The sequence below is a fragment of the Macrosteles quadrilineatus genome, unplaced genomic scaffold (assembly GCF_028750875.1).
Source record: "Macrosteles quadrilineatus isolate MER2022 unplaced genomic scaffold, UCM_ALF_1.0 Scaffold_2__2_contigs__length_208266976, whole genome shotgun sequence".
NCBI classification, from domain to species: Eukaryota; Metazoa; Arthropoda; class Insecta; order Hemiptera; family Cicadellidae; genus Macrosteles; species Macrosteles quadrilineatus.
Genome location: NW_026542595.1, coordinates 129683737 through 129701192, shown reverse-complemented (window position 1 = coordinate 129701192; position 17456 = coordinate 129683737). Strand labels below are relative to the sequence as shown.

Below are 17456 nucleotides of genomic sequence, written 5' to 3'. Positions count from 1 at the left end.
ATTTTATTGGCATAGTAGGCTATTACAACAAGTTTTGAAATGATGTGGCTAAGATTAAATAGTCTCTATTTAGTCCATTGAAGGTTTTAAGGTTACAAAATCTTATGTAAACCTTATAAAAGCACACCCAGTTCCATGCATTCAATCGATGGTACAGTGGTACATGGTGTATATATTTGCAGTTCTAAAAGCTCAATAAAAAAGTAATACATTACTGTTATAATATATATTGGACAACCTTTTGGGAAGGGGTCAAGGAAATAATCTTTGGAATGAATATCAGTACTCAGTAGGGAAGGCGTGATTTAATACCCCATTACTTTTGAGATTTGTCAAGTTGGAATCATCAATAAGCTACTAAATACCCCACAGAGTTGTAGTAATGATATCACTCATATGAATGCTGGGTCAATTTATTATATTGCATACATATAACCTCTGCTTGATTTATAAAATGGAGGTTCATTTCCTTTCCCCTCTAGGTAGGAGGTGAGGTCCCCCATCACTCTTTCAGGTTTTTCTGACAATATCAACATATTAACCCCATGTTTCGTAATTTTATTATGTCAATTATTGGACACATTATTTAACAGATGGACAAATAACCCTTTTAAATGAGCTAGGTACATAACACTTTGTAGCATATTTTGATCTGGAACCTGTACAAAATCGTGTTAAGATGAAAAGTATTTTATCAAAATTGTACAGTGCAATACGTTCTAACAGTATAAGTGTGCATAAATACTGATCCATACTTGACGAGGTATTGTACCATTATAGTCATATAAAGTAATCCAGGGGCTATCAACATGTAATTTAATAATTATCTGTTTAGAGAAATGTTTTCGTCTCCGTCAAAAATTACTATTTTGAAGTTGCTCGCAAAAAGAAAGAGGAAGTTTTAATTCACAAACTAGTTTCATGTTTGAACAAAAAGGCTTACTTAAAAAACTACTTGAACGATTTTGGTAGAAATTTAATAAGTTATAGTACTCTAAACTCTAAAGAAAATTGACCTCAGTTTATTAAAAAATTACGGCTCAAATGCTATTTCAACTTTTAAGATCCTCAAGAGTTACTCCCGCCGCTTACCCATTATAAGGGTTGTTGACGAGATAAACGGAAGAAAGTATACGCGTCAGACAATACCGTTTATTTACAGACGTTTCGTTTCAGAAGTTTGTTCATTAACCAATCCATTTATGGTAAACAATAATATTTTTCATCAAGTGTAGCCAACGGCTTACGTGATCCAACTATCTGTTTGTAATATACTGGACTTCTATGAACTGTCCGCTTCCTGTCGACGGAATTGTAAACAAACTCTTGAGACGTGACGTCACTATCTTATCAAAGGCATTTTATCAAGTCAGACGTAGATAACAGCAGTAACTGTAGATGAATGTTGATAGCAAAATGCTTACGTTTCGTCTAGACTTGGCTTGCAGGAATGTCTTCTCGGCAACTATTCTTATAGAGATGCAGCCTGTAGGCTACTGGAAGCGTGTATTGTTCCATACTTAGTGTAAATATTTCGGGGTAATATTTACAGTTTAATTTAGTTTAATTTAGTTTCTTTAGAGTTTCAGTTTAATTTAGTATTTTACTTTTATTTTCCGTTTACAAGTTATATTCCATTGTTACAGACAATTGGAATAGTCCGGAATAGAGCGTACATTCAGACATTTCACTCCGAATCATAATGCTAGATAATAATCAAAATCAACACTTTAATAGTATGAGGTCGCACACTAGGCTACAAATTGTAAATCTAGTTCGTAAATCAGATTTAGTGTTATGATAGTGTGGTTCAATAAACAAACCAATATTGCATGGTATTTTAGAGATTGTATATTTTTACGTTCAGCTTTGAGGACACATTTGGCTACAGTTTTAAAAACCTTCGCGAACTTGAGCACTTCGCGTTCATTTCTGTAGCCAGTTGGACAAATAGGGATAACTTTAGTCATACAAATTATTTCCACGTATGAAATAAATATAGATAGATTTATATTTCCGTCTGCCCTGCACCAGCTACATCATCTCTATAGCATTTATTATTACAAAAACAAAATATTTACGAATCAGATTTTTAAAAAGTTATTAAATCACGTTTAGAATTGGTATCTTCTTAAGTTCTCATATTAGATGAAAAAATCATCTTAAGAAAAATATATAGGCTACTAACTACGACTAATTAGAAAATGCAATTTAGCCACTCCCATATTTAACTGTAGTTATTATTTCCTTAAACCTGCAGAATGGGCTTAAAATATTCATCTAAAATTCTACCAGAGCGACCATTCATATTTATATCTTTTAACCTTGTAAACGATAAGTGAGGATTGAAAGTGACGAATTGTATAATATCTTTCCAATAAATCCCAACAAATCTCTTTTAAAAGGGTAAGGGATGAAATACCTTGACAACGGTGTTCGAAAATCCCGACACATGACGGCTCTAAAGCCTTTTTAACGACTTCCCATACCTGTCAGATTTGGTTTAAAAAGTACTCAAGTTAATTGGAAAATCCTTTGTAAGAAATTGTTTGATCCATTGTCATAGGTTTATACTGAATAAGATTCAACGAATAATTCAGTAAATCGTATTTTAGCATAACTCAATGATTTGATTACGGTGTAGAATATACGCACATTTCAATACGTTTTCATGTTTATATATATTTTTTAATACTTCAAAATTTTATCAGTAAGATTTCAGAAACTGCTTGTTAAAATGGTAAACAGAGTCCAGTGCATTCTATCAGTATTTACGTTTGCGAATTCCAAGTAAAATTTCTTGGGATACATTTTAAAGTTAGAATTAATTGAAAACTTTCGTTTCGTCTTGAAGATGCTTGAAGTTATGGGTTGGATTATTTCTCACCTTCTAAAACCAATGCTAAACCGTATTTGAAAATCCATGTGTGGTACAATATTGACTTAATTTTGTATCCAACACTACTTTCCAGAATCATAAATTATGTTGTTTCAATATTGATGAATAAATATTTCCTCATATTTTTGGCAACGTATTTATTAAATTTTATTGGCATAGTAGGCTATTACAACAAGTTTTGAAATGATGTGGCTAAGATTAAATAGTCTCTATTTAGTCCATTGAAGGTTTTAAGGTTACAAAATCTTATGTAAACCTTATAAAAGCACACCCAGTTCCATGCATTCAATCGATGGTACAGTGGTACATGGTGTATATATTTGCAGTTCTAAAAGCTCAATAAAAAAGTAATACATTACTGTTATAATATATATTGGACAACCTTTTGGGAAGGGGTCAAGGAAATAATCTTTGGAATGAATATCAGTACTCAGTAGGGAAGGCGTGATTTAATACCCCATTACTTTTGAGATTTGTCAAGTTGGAATCATCAATAAGCTACTAAATACCCCACAGAGTTGTAGTAATGATATCACTCATATGAATGCTGGGTCAATTTATTATATTGCATACATATAACCTCTGCTTGATTTATAAAATGGAGGTTCATTTCCTTTCCCCTCTAGGTAGGAGGTGAGGTCCCCCATCACTCTTTCAGGTTTTTCTGACAATATCAACATATTAACCCCATGTTTCGTAATTTTATTATGTCAATTATTGGACACATTATTTAACAGATGGACAAATAACCCTTTTAAATGAGCTAGGTACATAACACTTTGTAGCATATTTTGATCTGGAACCTGTACAAAATCGTGTTAAGATGAAAAGTATTTTATCAAAATTGTACAGTGCAATACGTTCTAACAGTATAAGTGTGCATAAATACTGATCCATACTTGACGAGGTATTGTACCATTATAGTCATATAAAGTAATCCAGGGGCTATCAACATGTAATTTAATAATTATCTGTTTAGAGAAATGTTTTCGTCTCCGTCAAAAATTACTATTTTGAAGTTGCTCGCAAAAAGAAAGAGGAAGTTTTAATTCACAAACTAGTTTCATGTTTGAACAAAAAGGCTTACTTAAAAAACTACTTGAACGATTTTGGTAGAAATTTAATAAGTTATAGTACTCTAAACTCTAAAGAAAATTGACCTCAGTTTATTAAAAAATTACGGCTCAAATGCTATTTCAACTTTTAAGATCCTCAAGAGTTACTCCCGCCGCTTACCCATTATAAGGGTTGTTGACGAGATAAACGGAAGAAAGTATACGCGTCAGACAATACCGTTTATTTACAGACGTTTCGTTTCAGAAGTTTGTTCATTAACCAATCCATTTATGGTAAACAATAATATTTTTCATCAAGTGTAGCCAACGGCTTACGTGATCCAACTATCTGTTTGTAATATACTGGACTTCTATGAACTGTCCGCTTCCTGTCGACGGAATTGTAAACAAACTCTTGAGACGTGACGTCACTATCTTATCAAAGGCATTTTATCAAGTCAGACGTAGATAACAGCAGTAACTGTAGATGAATGTTGATAGCAAAATGCTTACGTTTCGTCTAGACTTGGCTTGCAGGAATGTCTTCTCGGCAACTATTCTTATAGAGATGCAGCCTGTAGGCTACTGGAAGCGTGTATTGTTCCATACTTAGTGTAAATATTTCGGGGTAATATTTACAGTTTAATTTAGTTTAATTTAGTTTCTTTAGAGTTTCAGTTTAATTTAGTATTTTACTTTTATTTTCCGTTTACAAGTTATATTCCATTGTTACAGACAATTGGAATAGTCCGGAATAGAGCGTACATTCAGACATTTCACTCCGAATCATAATGCTAGATAATAATCAAAATCAACACTTTAATAGTATGAGGTCGCACACTAGGCTACAAATTGTAAATCTAGTTCGTAAATCAGATTTAGTGTTATGATAGTGTGGTTCAATAAACAAACCAATATTGCATGGTATTTTAGAGATTGTATATTTTTACGTTCAGCTTTGAGGACACATTTGGCTACAGTTTTAAAAACCTTCGCGAACTTGAGCACTTCGCGTTCATTTCTGTAGCCAGTTGGACAAATAGGGATAACTTTAGTCATACAAATTATTTCCACGTATGAAATAAATATAGATAGATTTATATTTCCGTCTGCCCTGCACCAGCTACATCATCTCTATAGCATTTATTATTACAAAAACAAAATATTTACGAATCAGATTTTTAAAAAGTTATTAAATCACGTTTAGAATTGGTATCTTCTTAAGTTCTCATATTAGATGAAAAAATCATCTTAAGAAAAATATATAGGCTACTAACTACGACTAATTAGAAAATGCAATTTAGCCACTCCCATATTTAACTGTAGTTATTATTTCCTTAAACCTGCAGAATGGGCTTAAAATATTCATCTAAAATTCTACCAGAGCGACCATTCATATTTATATCTTTTAACCTTGTAAACGATAAGTGAGGATTGAAAGTGACGAATTGTATAATATCTTTCCAATAAATCCCAACAAATCTCTTTTAAAAGGGTAAGGGATGAAATACCTTGACAACGGTGTTCGAAAATCCCGACACATGACGGCTCTAAAGCCTTTTTAACGACTTCCCATACCTGTCAGATTTGGTTTAAAAAGTACTCAAGTTAATTGGAAAATCCTTTGTAAGAAATTGTTTGATCCATTGTCATAGGTTTATACTGAATAAGATTCAACGAATAATTCAGTAAATCGTATTTTAGCATAACTCAATGATTTGATTACGGTGTAGAATATACGCACATTTCAATACGTTTTCATGTTTATATATATTTTTTAATACTTCAAAATTTTATCAGTAAGATTTCAGAAACTGCTTGTTAAAATGGTAAACAGAGTCCAGTGCATTCTATCAGTATTTACGTTTGCGAATTCCAAGTAAAATTTCTTGGGATACATTTTAAAGTTAGAATTAATTGAAAACTTTCGTTTCGTCTTGAAGATGCTTGAAGTTATGGGTTGGATTATTTCTCACCTTCTAAAACCAATGCTAAACCGTATTTGAAAATCATAATGGTTAGTAAACTCACGTCTGTTGGTCACTGATTATAAGATCAGCAGAATGTCAGGTCGTATTTGGTAAATTTATCTTCTATTAACTCACAAATAAGTACCAGAGGGACTGTTATTGGAATTGAATCAGACCAAACTATTGTTGCATCACGGTATTAGTTAAGATCTGTAAAATAGTTAACATATATACCAAAATAGCTATCCGCCTATTAGGTCTGATGTTTGGAGTGTAGAATCAGAATCTAATCTTTCATATACTTATCGCCTTGTTAACACAGTAAACCTGTATACTTTTCTAGCGTTTTAGACTTATTTGTATTCACTTCATTCAACTTTACTCTTAGGTTGTTGCTAAAGTGAATTGAACGTATTTTGAATGCCGAAATGTTTAATCAAACTGAACTAAACTATTCTTGCTTGACACAACAAAACTATTCTACTGTATTTAGTTTGAAGACGGAAGAATAACCGAGAAGTGTTACCATAGATAAAAGGAGTAAATATTAAAACCTAAGAACGAATCCCAACTGATACAAAGTAACTTACTGGCTGATGAAGAAATAAAAGCCGAGAGCATAAATGGAAACTTGGTGAGTGGTAGATCGAGAAAAAGGAGCCACTTCTCATTTCAGAACACGATCTGTAAACAAAAAGTCGTCAAGAATCCCATTACTGCGTAACCTTCCGCGAGTTGTCTGTTTTCAAACCGAATCGACGACAACTTTGTTGTACCGGGCTTACTGTTAGGATTTAAGTGTATGTTTTAGTATATTTTTGTCAGGAAACGGTTTTGTTAAATTTGAAAACTAGTAGATCTACAATTACTTGTGTTTCACTGTACACTGTTCACAGCACCCGTGGCCCATGCTAATGGTTACACATACATTTTAAATCTAATTACTGCAAAATTGATACCACCAAAAATATCTGCAAATTTCGTACACTGGTCGACAACAACACACACAACACTCTGCCGTTTTAGTATAAGGGCTACCTAAAACCAATTAATTACCAATAACTAAAAAGAGAGAAAATGATGAACAAAGTTAAGAGTTTGTTTCTGTACCAGGTTTGGTAGTAATACATCGCGCTTCGTGAAGCCTGGGAAGTGAGACAGGCCTTATATCAATTAGATTTTATCTTAAGTCTAGAAATTCAAGTACATAGTAAGTTTACAAAATAAGTCTCTAAAACGTGTATGATATAAACCTAAGAAAATGTATGTACCTCCGAGTACTTCTATTGTTTATTTTGATCGTTAGTCTGTCATCAACCATCGTTTTTTGTACAATTATTTGACCTTTGGAATTAATTTTGTCAGTTTAATCATAGATAAAAGGAGTATAAACTATGGTTTAATGCATTGTTAACAAATGCATTTAGTTCAGACTAAAAAGTATGACATTCTGAACTACCGTAGTGCACCTTATGTAACCCATTGTAGCACGGGTACATCAGCTGGTTCTAGGAGAAAAAATAAATATTTAGATCTGTTTTTATTTTTTATTTTTAGTGTTATTAAATTTAAAAAGCCAACAATACAGATATTCAGATTAGTACACTAAAAAAATATACAAACATATTGCACACAAATAAATAAATAAATTAAATTAATTGATAAGTAAATTCGTAAGCAAATTTATACGTAGTTGGATTCTTTGATGCTAGCATGTCTCCTATTGCAACTAAACGTCGATTTTCCTTTTAGACATTTGATAATACCATCGACAAAAGAAGAAAAATATTGCTATACTTGTCAATGTGACAGTCCTGTAGTTTGAGAGCCCTGGGGCCCATTTCATAATAAGCTACCTACAAGTTACAACTTGTAACTTGCAATTTCCATTAGATTTGCATTGGGCGATCAGCTGATTTACTAATAATTAGTTTGTTTATTATGAAATGGGCCCCTGAAGGCATGATATTGAGTTTAATATCAAGCTGACGATCACAGATGTTTGATCTATTACACAAGATTCACTAACCTGACTGTAATCAAAACTCATCAAGGGATGATTATTTGTCGTGTAGCAATAATGGAAAACATTAACAATCAATAGCTAACGATAATCCAAAAGTATGGCGAGAAAGATTAAGAAACTATCGCTCTTTATGGGGTATGGGGTAAAATTATTGTACAATCAAAAATTACTTTGGGAAGAAAAGGCAAATTAGACTTAGAAAGATATATCCAAAAGAATTTATCCAATGTTTTCAATGCGTTGTACCACAGACAACCTTAATAAACCTTGGTTTATACTTATTCCACGCGTAGAACAAGAAACTTAACCCGTTGTAATTTGAACAAAACCACTTTTATACAAATTTAATGTGGCAATTAAAAGTAATTTGAAGGTAGTGAGAAATGTTTTAATAATAATCAAATACTGAGAATGAATTTATAAAACAATTTTACGATTTTTTAAAGTCAAGGACAAACATTCGATACATACTACAGGGCAAACGTCAAAACCATTCTTGGCATACTCTATGTATTCATTCGCTGTTGTATTTATTTATTTTACGACAGTGCTACAAAACAAAGACATTTTTGAACATAAGTGGTCTAAGCTATATTTCAAATCTTGCTCATAGGCTTACATCAAAGAGTTATGAGTGACTTTTTGAAAATTATCGCACAGGATTATTTTTTTCCTACAGTTACCTAACAATGTACATGTTCTCTCGCTGATTTGAGAAAGCAAAGTGGCCAATTCGCTCATCAGTGAGACAATGTTAACATTGTCTCACTCTAATTACTTTGTCTCACTCCAGATTTTCAACGTGAAGGCACGAAAAAGTGAGCACGTAGCATGCAGGCAACGTCGTATGCGCGCGAAATACGTTGGCAGCACTGGCTGTAAATCAGCTGGTCAGCTATTGTACTGTGTTGTATTTGTCACTTCACGTTAAATGTTATATTAAAAGTTCACTTCTGTGTAAAAATAGGTTATGTTTCTTCACCAATTTATTTGTTTTATGGTAACTGTAGGAAAAGTATAATGTGCAACTCGAGTTCAAAGTACAATTGCCTCACTCGAGAAACCATTCCTCACTCGCCTACGGCTCGTGAGTAAGGATTTCTCTCGAGTGAGTCAATTGATCACTTTTCTCACTAGTTGCACAAATAACTATTTCATTTGCATTTCCAAAAAAATATAAAGTAATATAATTCATCCGTTACTCGGTGACTGCTAAACGCACAGCTGCCGCTACAGACGGTGACGTCATCGTTCAACAATATGCACAGACTTGTAGTTCCGAGTCTCGCCGTTGTAAACAAAGGGGCGCCATTGTCGCTAGTGTCGCGCGCCGGCCGGTGAGTTTATCAAAGGCAAAGCAAGCATTTCCGTCTGTTTTGTTTGATCTGACTTCATTCCGCGCAACCCTATCGTTCCGACCGCACACGTCAGGTCTGAGAATTTGTTGTTGTTCGCGTGTGTTTTCCTACGTGTGAATGTTTTTATTTAGTGAATACAGTGAGTTTTGATGTTGTTAAGTTATACTGTGTTAAATTGTAAGATTATAAGGTTGTATATCTAAAACAACTGCATGCTCGTTTTGTTTATTTTGGACGATTCAATTTTGTAATATGGTCTGACATTTTTACTCGTTTAGTTACTAGTTACTGTTTAATTAATGCACTGAACTAGTAGGGCTTCTGGTGAAAATGTAGTGTTAAGTTTAAAACACAGACTAGGCCTAGCCTACGTCATTTCCTTAAAAATGCTTAAGTTAACTACCTAACCTACAGATAGTTATTTCCGGTCAGAACAAAAATTTCATTTGTGAAATTAGGTGATTTGATGTTAGCAGAATAATCTATTAACTTGAAGGTTACTTTGCCAAGTCAACTGTGTGTGTAACTATTTGCATTGATGTTTTGAATTGAAACTAGTGTCGTTTTATTGAACGTGGTTTACATTTTTAATCCAGCCAGTTTTTTTTTTATTTTTTTCTCATATTCCCGGCTCGTAAAGAGATTAACATGATAGTTTAAATAATGAAAATACCTAATTGATGCAGCTCTAGGCTCTAACCGGAAGACCGAGAATTCATTTGCATTAACTGCTTTTCAGTATCTTTTTTTCTGCTTTTGTTTAGCCTCACGTTTTTTGCACGAAGGATGATGGATTGAGGTTATTTAGTACTGCCCTAGTCTTGTTATATTGAGTTAGCCGTGGAAAATGTCTACAAACTCTTTAAAACAAAGTAACTAAACTCAATCACCACCAACAATAACTTCAAACGTATATTTCATCTAAATTAGTTACGTTTACGTTTATTTCTGAACAGATTTTAATTAGCCTACCATACTTTTAGAATAATTGATACCTTTAGAATTATTGATACCTTTAGAATTGACCAGAATGCACCAATGCAACAATGTATTTGAAAACTTAGACGCTCTTTACTTGAGCCAATACCCCAATTTAACAACTTTTGCTAGATACAACTTGCAATTTGAAGTTCGTACTACGTCGATCATTAAATGACCTTGAACATCTACAATTCTGTTATCGTTATCATTCCAATCTACGGTACGTTAACTGTTAACCTACGGCTGTTTTTAAAAGTAGTCATTTCAGTTCAGTTCTTAAGAATTGAAAGATTCATTGTTTACTTAAGTACTTAACAGCATTGTTGTTTAACTTGCATGGGTTTTGTTTAGTAGGTACTTAACCGAAACTAGGGAAATGCGTAAAATACCCTGGCCATAGCAAACCTGCAGACTAAGAAAATTTCCATTTGCCTGATTCTGATTTTACTTTCGCTTAAATATATTTAAATAGCATTATAGTTTAATGAGTAGCCTACCTAGGTTTGCTTCTACAGTGAGAGTAGTAAAGTGTGTTTTGAGTTAAGTTTCAATAGCTTAGTATAAAATAAACGGATTTGCCAAGTTTGGTCAAGATATATCCATAAACAAGCAAACAACCGAACTCTTATAACAGTTTTTTAAAAGTTATTCTCCATAAGAATAACATGGGGTTTTATATCGGAGAGGAATTATAAAACATTGTATGTTTTAAGGGGGCGAAATGAGAAAATCCCTTAAACCCCCCTCAGAACCCCGGGTTCCCATGATCGGTTCATGCTGGTTCGTAAACTCGTTCAAATAGTGGGTTTACACGTTTGTACCAAATTTTATCATTATCGGATGATTTTTAGTGTTTTTGGCTTCTGGGGAGATCAAAACGAAAAAGTAAATCGGGCCCGGGTCCAGGTCTTCTACCATGATACCTACGGTAAAAGATTATCCCTAGATGGGAAATTCTCCAAAATGCGACTATTGGTGTGAGCACCGATTGGCCGATATGGTATCATGGTGTTTAGGTTATAAATCATATGTGCACAAGGAGAGGGACGGAAGTGTCGTCTCGGCTGACCTCTTTGTTGTTTGGCAGTTAAAGAACGACGGGACGCCGAACACGGTCACGCGTGTAGGACCATCGGCAATGAATACACAAACTATAGTTTGTGTATTCATTGCCATCGGGCCCTGAACAGGGTTGTATTATTATAATAACAACTCAACAACAACGGTGTTGTTATCAACCATCATATTTGATCGTTGGTTGTTATACAGGGTGAGTTTTAATTGTCCCCCCCCTAACTTTTTTCTACATTTTTTCAAATATCAATCCCAGACCACTTCCAAACATTGTTGGGTAGTAAGTACTTCATTTTGACAAGGTGGTCATTTCCGGCCTCCATCTTGGATCCGCCATATTGGATGCAAAATTTTTTTTTTTCAAATGTAAAGGTGGGGTTGTGACCCGTTAATTCGAACTAAATTTTTACCCTGATTACAATGCCGCAAACCGTTTTTAAAAATCTTGATTCATTCTAAAGTTATGAGGGCTTTTTAAAACTTGATTTTTAGCCCATTTTTACATTATGCATTTATAAACTAAGACCATAATCCCAAAATAGTGCTAGATAAAGATAAGTATACACTACCAGTAATTGTCGACCTATTTTCACTTGGTTATGACTGATGTATTTTTTTCGGCCGCCATCTTGGATCCGCCATTTTGAAATGTGATAAATTATTTTAAATATGAAGGGGGTGTTGTGACCCATCATTTCGAACTACTTTTTTAAGCTGAACTTAATTCCATGATCCGTTTTTCATATTCATTTTTTGATTTTGAAATATTGACATTTTTAACAAAAAAATTGCAATATTTCATAAATAAAACTTGATAACAAAAAATGGATTGCGGCATTGAGTTTAGCTTAAAAAAGTAGTTCAAAGTGATGGGTCACAACACCCCCTTCATACAGTATTTAAAATAATTTATCACATTTCAAAATGGCAGATCCAAGATGGCGGCCGAAAAAAATACATCAGTCATAACCAAGTGAAAATAGGTCTATAATTACTGGTAGTGTATACTTATCTTTATCTAGCACTATTTTGAGATTATGGTCTTAGTTTATAAATGCATAATGTTAAAATGGGCTAAAAATCAAGTTTTAAAAAGCCCTCATAACTTTAGAATGAATCAAGATTTTTAAAAACGGTTTGCGGCATTGTAATCAGGGTAAAAATTTAGTTCGAAATAACGGGTCACAACCCCACCTTTACATTTGAAAAAAATATTTTGCATCCAATATGGCGGATCCAAGATGGCGGCCGGAAATGACCACCTTGTCAAAATGAAGTACTTACTACCCAACAATGTTTGAAAGTGGTCTGGGATTGATATTTGAAAAAATGTAGAAAAAAGTTAGGGGGGGGGGGACAATTAAAACTCACCCTGTATATCTATGACCCTGAATCAACCATCGACCTACAAATGACAACTTTCGTTCCGATGTTCATCTGAGCATCAGGTGAACTTTATCGCTTTGTTGACCTTTGGGTGACAGGAAATCATCTGGACGAGTATAACTATCGTCCAAAAATATGGCGAAATAGTTTTATTAACAAACATAAAATATCGCTATAATTTTTTAACAATGAATACTATTTTATTTATAACTAGCAGAGTACCCGTCCTTCGTACGGGGTTGGCATATAAGTATCAAATGCTTATAGCAGTTATGAGTGAGGACATGGTTTAAGAAATTTCGGTTCTTTTTGAAGTTCGTTCGCTACGCTCACTCACCTTTAGGTTGGAGCTCGTTCGCTGCGCTCACTTTCCTTCAGGTTAGCTCGTTCGCTACGCTCACTTGCCTTCAGGTTAGCTCGTTCGCTACGCTCACTCGCCTCCAGGTTGAAGTTTGTTCGCTACGCTCACTCACCTTTTGCTGTTGTCATAAATGTAAAAGAAATAATAGTGCTAGTGCTGCACCCTGTTGGTAATCCTTGTAACTTTTATTGCTATTGAACATCATAGAACAGAACCAACTTGTTTAATTGAAACAGCTGTTAAGATTCATTAATTCCATTTCTCATAAGGTTAACATGGGAAACTCCAGAGCCACTGGGGCGGAGCCCCGAAGGATTTTTGGGATAAAAATATGCCTATATGTTAATCGGGAATGTGAGCTATCATCATGCCAAATTTCAGCCCGATCCGACCAGTAGTTTTTGAGATTAGCTCATACAAACACACACACAGACACCACCTCTTCTTTATAATAGTATAGATTTTGTCAGTTTTTCTATTTATGTTTTCCATCATGTAATGACGTTTGTTCACAGTTTATATATTGTTTCTGAAAGTTACAACACACACTCATGACTTCACAATTGTCAGGGCTGGTATTCAACTAACTATGAAAAATCGCGCGGCGACCGAAAATCAATCGCTCTTAAGCAAAACGGCCGCCGTAGCGATTGTAGCTGAGCTATAATCGCTGTGCGACTATCGCTACAGTCGCTCCAAGCAAAATATGCCTTTAAACCGAAGAATATGGCGAAGCTTTATCGTTCATCCCGTATTTATAGTGATAAAATAAGTAGTTTACATAACTGTTCTAATCAATATTGATCTTCTCCAATTAAGTTTTCTCCCTTTAAAACTGTTAGATAATTCAGTGTAACATTAGGTGAACTACTCTTCTTTGGAAATAACTAAATAGGCCTAGGTTAACACGATTTGTAAGGACCCTTTTTATTTATTTATTCCTCTCTCAACGGTTACACCATTTTACAACAAAATACATGGGTATGTTTGTTTCTTATCACAAAAGTGCTAATTTAGCAACAATAAATTAAGCAATATAATAGTATTGTGACCGATCGACCCTATTAGTGGATTATATTGAGTAGGCTACGATGAGCGATGACATATTTCTTGCACTGAACGGTTGATCAGAGTGAGAGCATTGAATAGAGCTCGGAACTTCGGTCCTTGGAGTGCTGGGTTCAAATCCCACCAATCACCGATTCATTTTAATTTAAGTATGGTAATACCGTGACTCCCTCTAATACTAACCTGAAGTAGGTAGGCCTAATGTGGAAAACAAATGCCTAATCAAAAATATATATGCCTAAAGTATCATTGACTGGCCTTTGCAATTTCGAAATATTGCTCAAACAACACAAAGCGTGTTGTACTTAGGTAGGCCTAAAATATTAATTTATAATTGTTTAGTTAATTGATATTCGGAATCAATGAATGCATACCTACTCTGATCATGAGAGACCAACAATCGAACAATCCAAGACCAAGGTCGTTGACCGGGAACTTGTTTGTAAAATCTGATTCTAGATCTAGAACTTTGTTTTGACGGCACTTCATAGGTCTACGTGTCTACGTGATTCCTTAAATTTCCATCGATTATGTTTCCGGTCAATCGGAATTTCATGACAGATTTGTTTGTGGCAAACGATTAAAAATAAAATATAGTACTACCGTAGAACTATTAAAGCGCGCATGGTAGCGAAAACCGTTGCTCACAATCCGTTAAAAACGCCTCAACACATAACTATCACAAACAACTGCGTTTAAAAAACGGCGCAAGCTAATGAGGTATATTTTCTGGGCCAACAATGGAGTTTGGAGGACATGTTGATAATGTTTGCTTTGCTTTGGTTATGTTTTGTTTTTGGCCACTTGATATACAGTGACGCACTTGTACACTGTTTTAATTGCTACTACGAAGCAAGACAAGTACAGTAGTAGTATTGTAGTTTCGTGTGTCGGAGATTTTTTTAACCGGAGCTTTGGAGCTGTTGTAACTGTATACAATAGGTACCTTGAATTAGTAAGTTTCGTTTAAAAGTAAAAAATGACTCACTACAATAGGCTTACGTCACGCAAAACGATTTATTTGCTTTATATAGTAGAAATAAATAGGACTATCGTAGTTAATAAAGCAACAAAAATACAAAACCATTTAAAAAAATAACTTTAAACCATGCCATTTCTATTGTTGGCATAAACAGCTGTTTTAATCAAGGCAAACAAAAACTCCACCTGTTTAGTATAAACAATTTTTCGCCTATTCAACAATTGGGTGTGTTTGCGGTTGTAACCAACGATCACATAAGGCCAAGTTGGTCTTATGTGATCGTTGGTTGTAACACCCTGTCTTACAATTGGCCCTAGAGAAGTTGTAACTATTGAATGTTATCGAAATTACAGCAAAATTGCTTTTATTAATTTTAATCTAGACCATTTTAGGTTTTACACTATCAAGTTAGTATTTTATATCCTATCATCTGCTAGTTGTTGCTTCTGACGTTCCATTGTACAATAGTTTCTGCTTGTTAATGTAAAAGAACAGAGTCTGTCTTTGTATAAGAAAATTGTTTATGCTGGAAAAAGTGTGGCTACATAACATAATCTATCTTATATGTGGAAATGGGGCATATACAGTAGAACCTTGATAACAAGACTCTCATGGGGATTGTAAAATAAGACTTGTTATTAAGGTTGACTTCTTATCGAGGTTTGTAATAACATGTGATTAGGGGTAAAATAATTTGAAGGGGATTTGAAAATGGCACTTGTTATCAAGGGCGACTTGTTATCGAGGGTCTTCTTATCAAGGTTCCACTGTATTACTGAAATTGACGTTTCGAATCAATGGTGTCCGAATTCTTTACGCATTAACGTCGCCTGAGGCCAAGAATACTTTGTCATATAATTTAATTTAGAAATTAGTCGAATTTACACAAGTGACGCGGCAACTAACATTGTTTTTCCGGATTACCAACCAAAATGACCATTTTTAATTCTACTTTTATTGCAATGTCTAAAACAACAAGGTTTCTACAAGCAGAAAATGTACATAACTAGGAGATGCGTATTTGGACGCTGGCGATGCGAACAATTGACTTGATGAGGTCAACATAGTAGTGATAAAAGTTCGCCAGACTTATCAATTTTCGAGTGTTTTATCTTTAAATCTCGAGAGCTCTCGAATACATTGTAAACTTCCGTCAACAAATCAGCTGTTGCATACTCCTCCTCTTTCCTGGATTATCACACTCCAATGTTATCCAATGTTGTCACTCGAATACATTGTAAACTTCCGTCAACAAATCAGCTGTTGCATACTCCTCCTCTTTCCTGGATTATCACACTCCAATGTTATCCAATGTTGTCACTCGAATACATTGTAAACTTCCGTCAACAAATCAGCTGTTGCATACTCCTCCTCTTTCCTGGATTATCACACTCCAATGTTATCCAATGTTGTCACTCGAATACATTGTAAACTTCCGTCAACAAATCAGCTGTTGCATACTCCTCCTCTTTCCTGGATTATCACACTCCAATGTTATCCAATGTTGCCACTCGAATACATTGTAAACTTCCGTCAACAAATCAGCTGTTACATACTCCTCCTCTTTCCTGGATTATCACACTCCAATGTTATCCAATGTTGTCACTCGAATACATTGTAAACAGGTGTGTCGATGAAATCTATTTGATTAGGAATTACATTAATTGTTTGTCATCTACATAGGCTAGATCAACGATTTAAAATCAGTGTTTTTGTTTGTTCATGTTCATCATTAAAAATGTTGTGTTATTTGTGTTTCGGTGTTGTAATTTATGTTTGTTGTTCTGTGTGAAAACAAATCAGCTGTTGCATACTCCTCCTCTTTCCTGGATTATCACACAGTGTCTACTTGTCCCGATCATTTTTGATCTTTGTCCTAAATCCTCCTTTAAATTTTTATCACAATTTTGCTGTTTCAAATTTTAATTTTTGGGCCTTAGGTTGTTCTAATTTTTATATTTTTAGCACCCCGAGGTATAATATATACCATATATATATATAAAACTTTATTATATATATATTATACTAGGTGATTGCTAATTTTTATAACAGGTTGTTGTCCTGGCAAACTGTTCACTTAAAGTAATGTCTGTGATTAAAAAAAATATTTTGATTTTGGTAAACAAGAGTAATATGGTACAATTGCAGTTTGCATCTCGGTTACTTAAGGCAATATTACTTTATAATTGGTCCTAAACAGATAATAACCATGCATTATTTTACTCGTATAGCCAATGCCTACTATTTGTCCTCTGGAGAATACTGTATGCCTACTACCACAACCACTGGTTCCTCA

General features: G+C 34.2%; 1 protein-coding gene across 2 annotated transcripts in view; it reads left to right on the top strand.

Annotated features, from left to right (window-relative positions):
• The first annotated feature begins 9340 nt into the window (after positions 1 to 9340).
• The window catches only part of LOC128986905 (insulin-like peptide receptor), a 29132-nt gene continuing 21016 nt past the window's right edge, over positions 9341 to 17456 (top strand). Inside the window, exon 1 of one of the 2 annotated variants that reach the window (XM_054407511.1) lies at positions 9341 to 9447. The gene's annotated coding sequence lies outside the window, so the exon portion shown is untranslated. Of the gene's footprint in view, positions 9499 to 17456 lie in introns of both variants that reach the window. The other variant, XM_054407512.1, reaches the window with a different exon arrangement.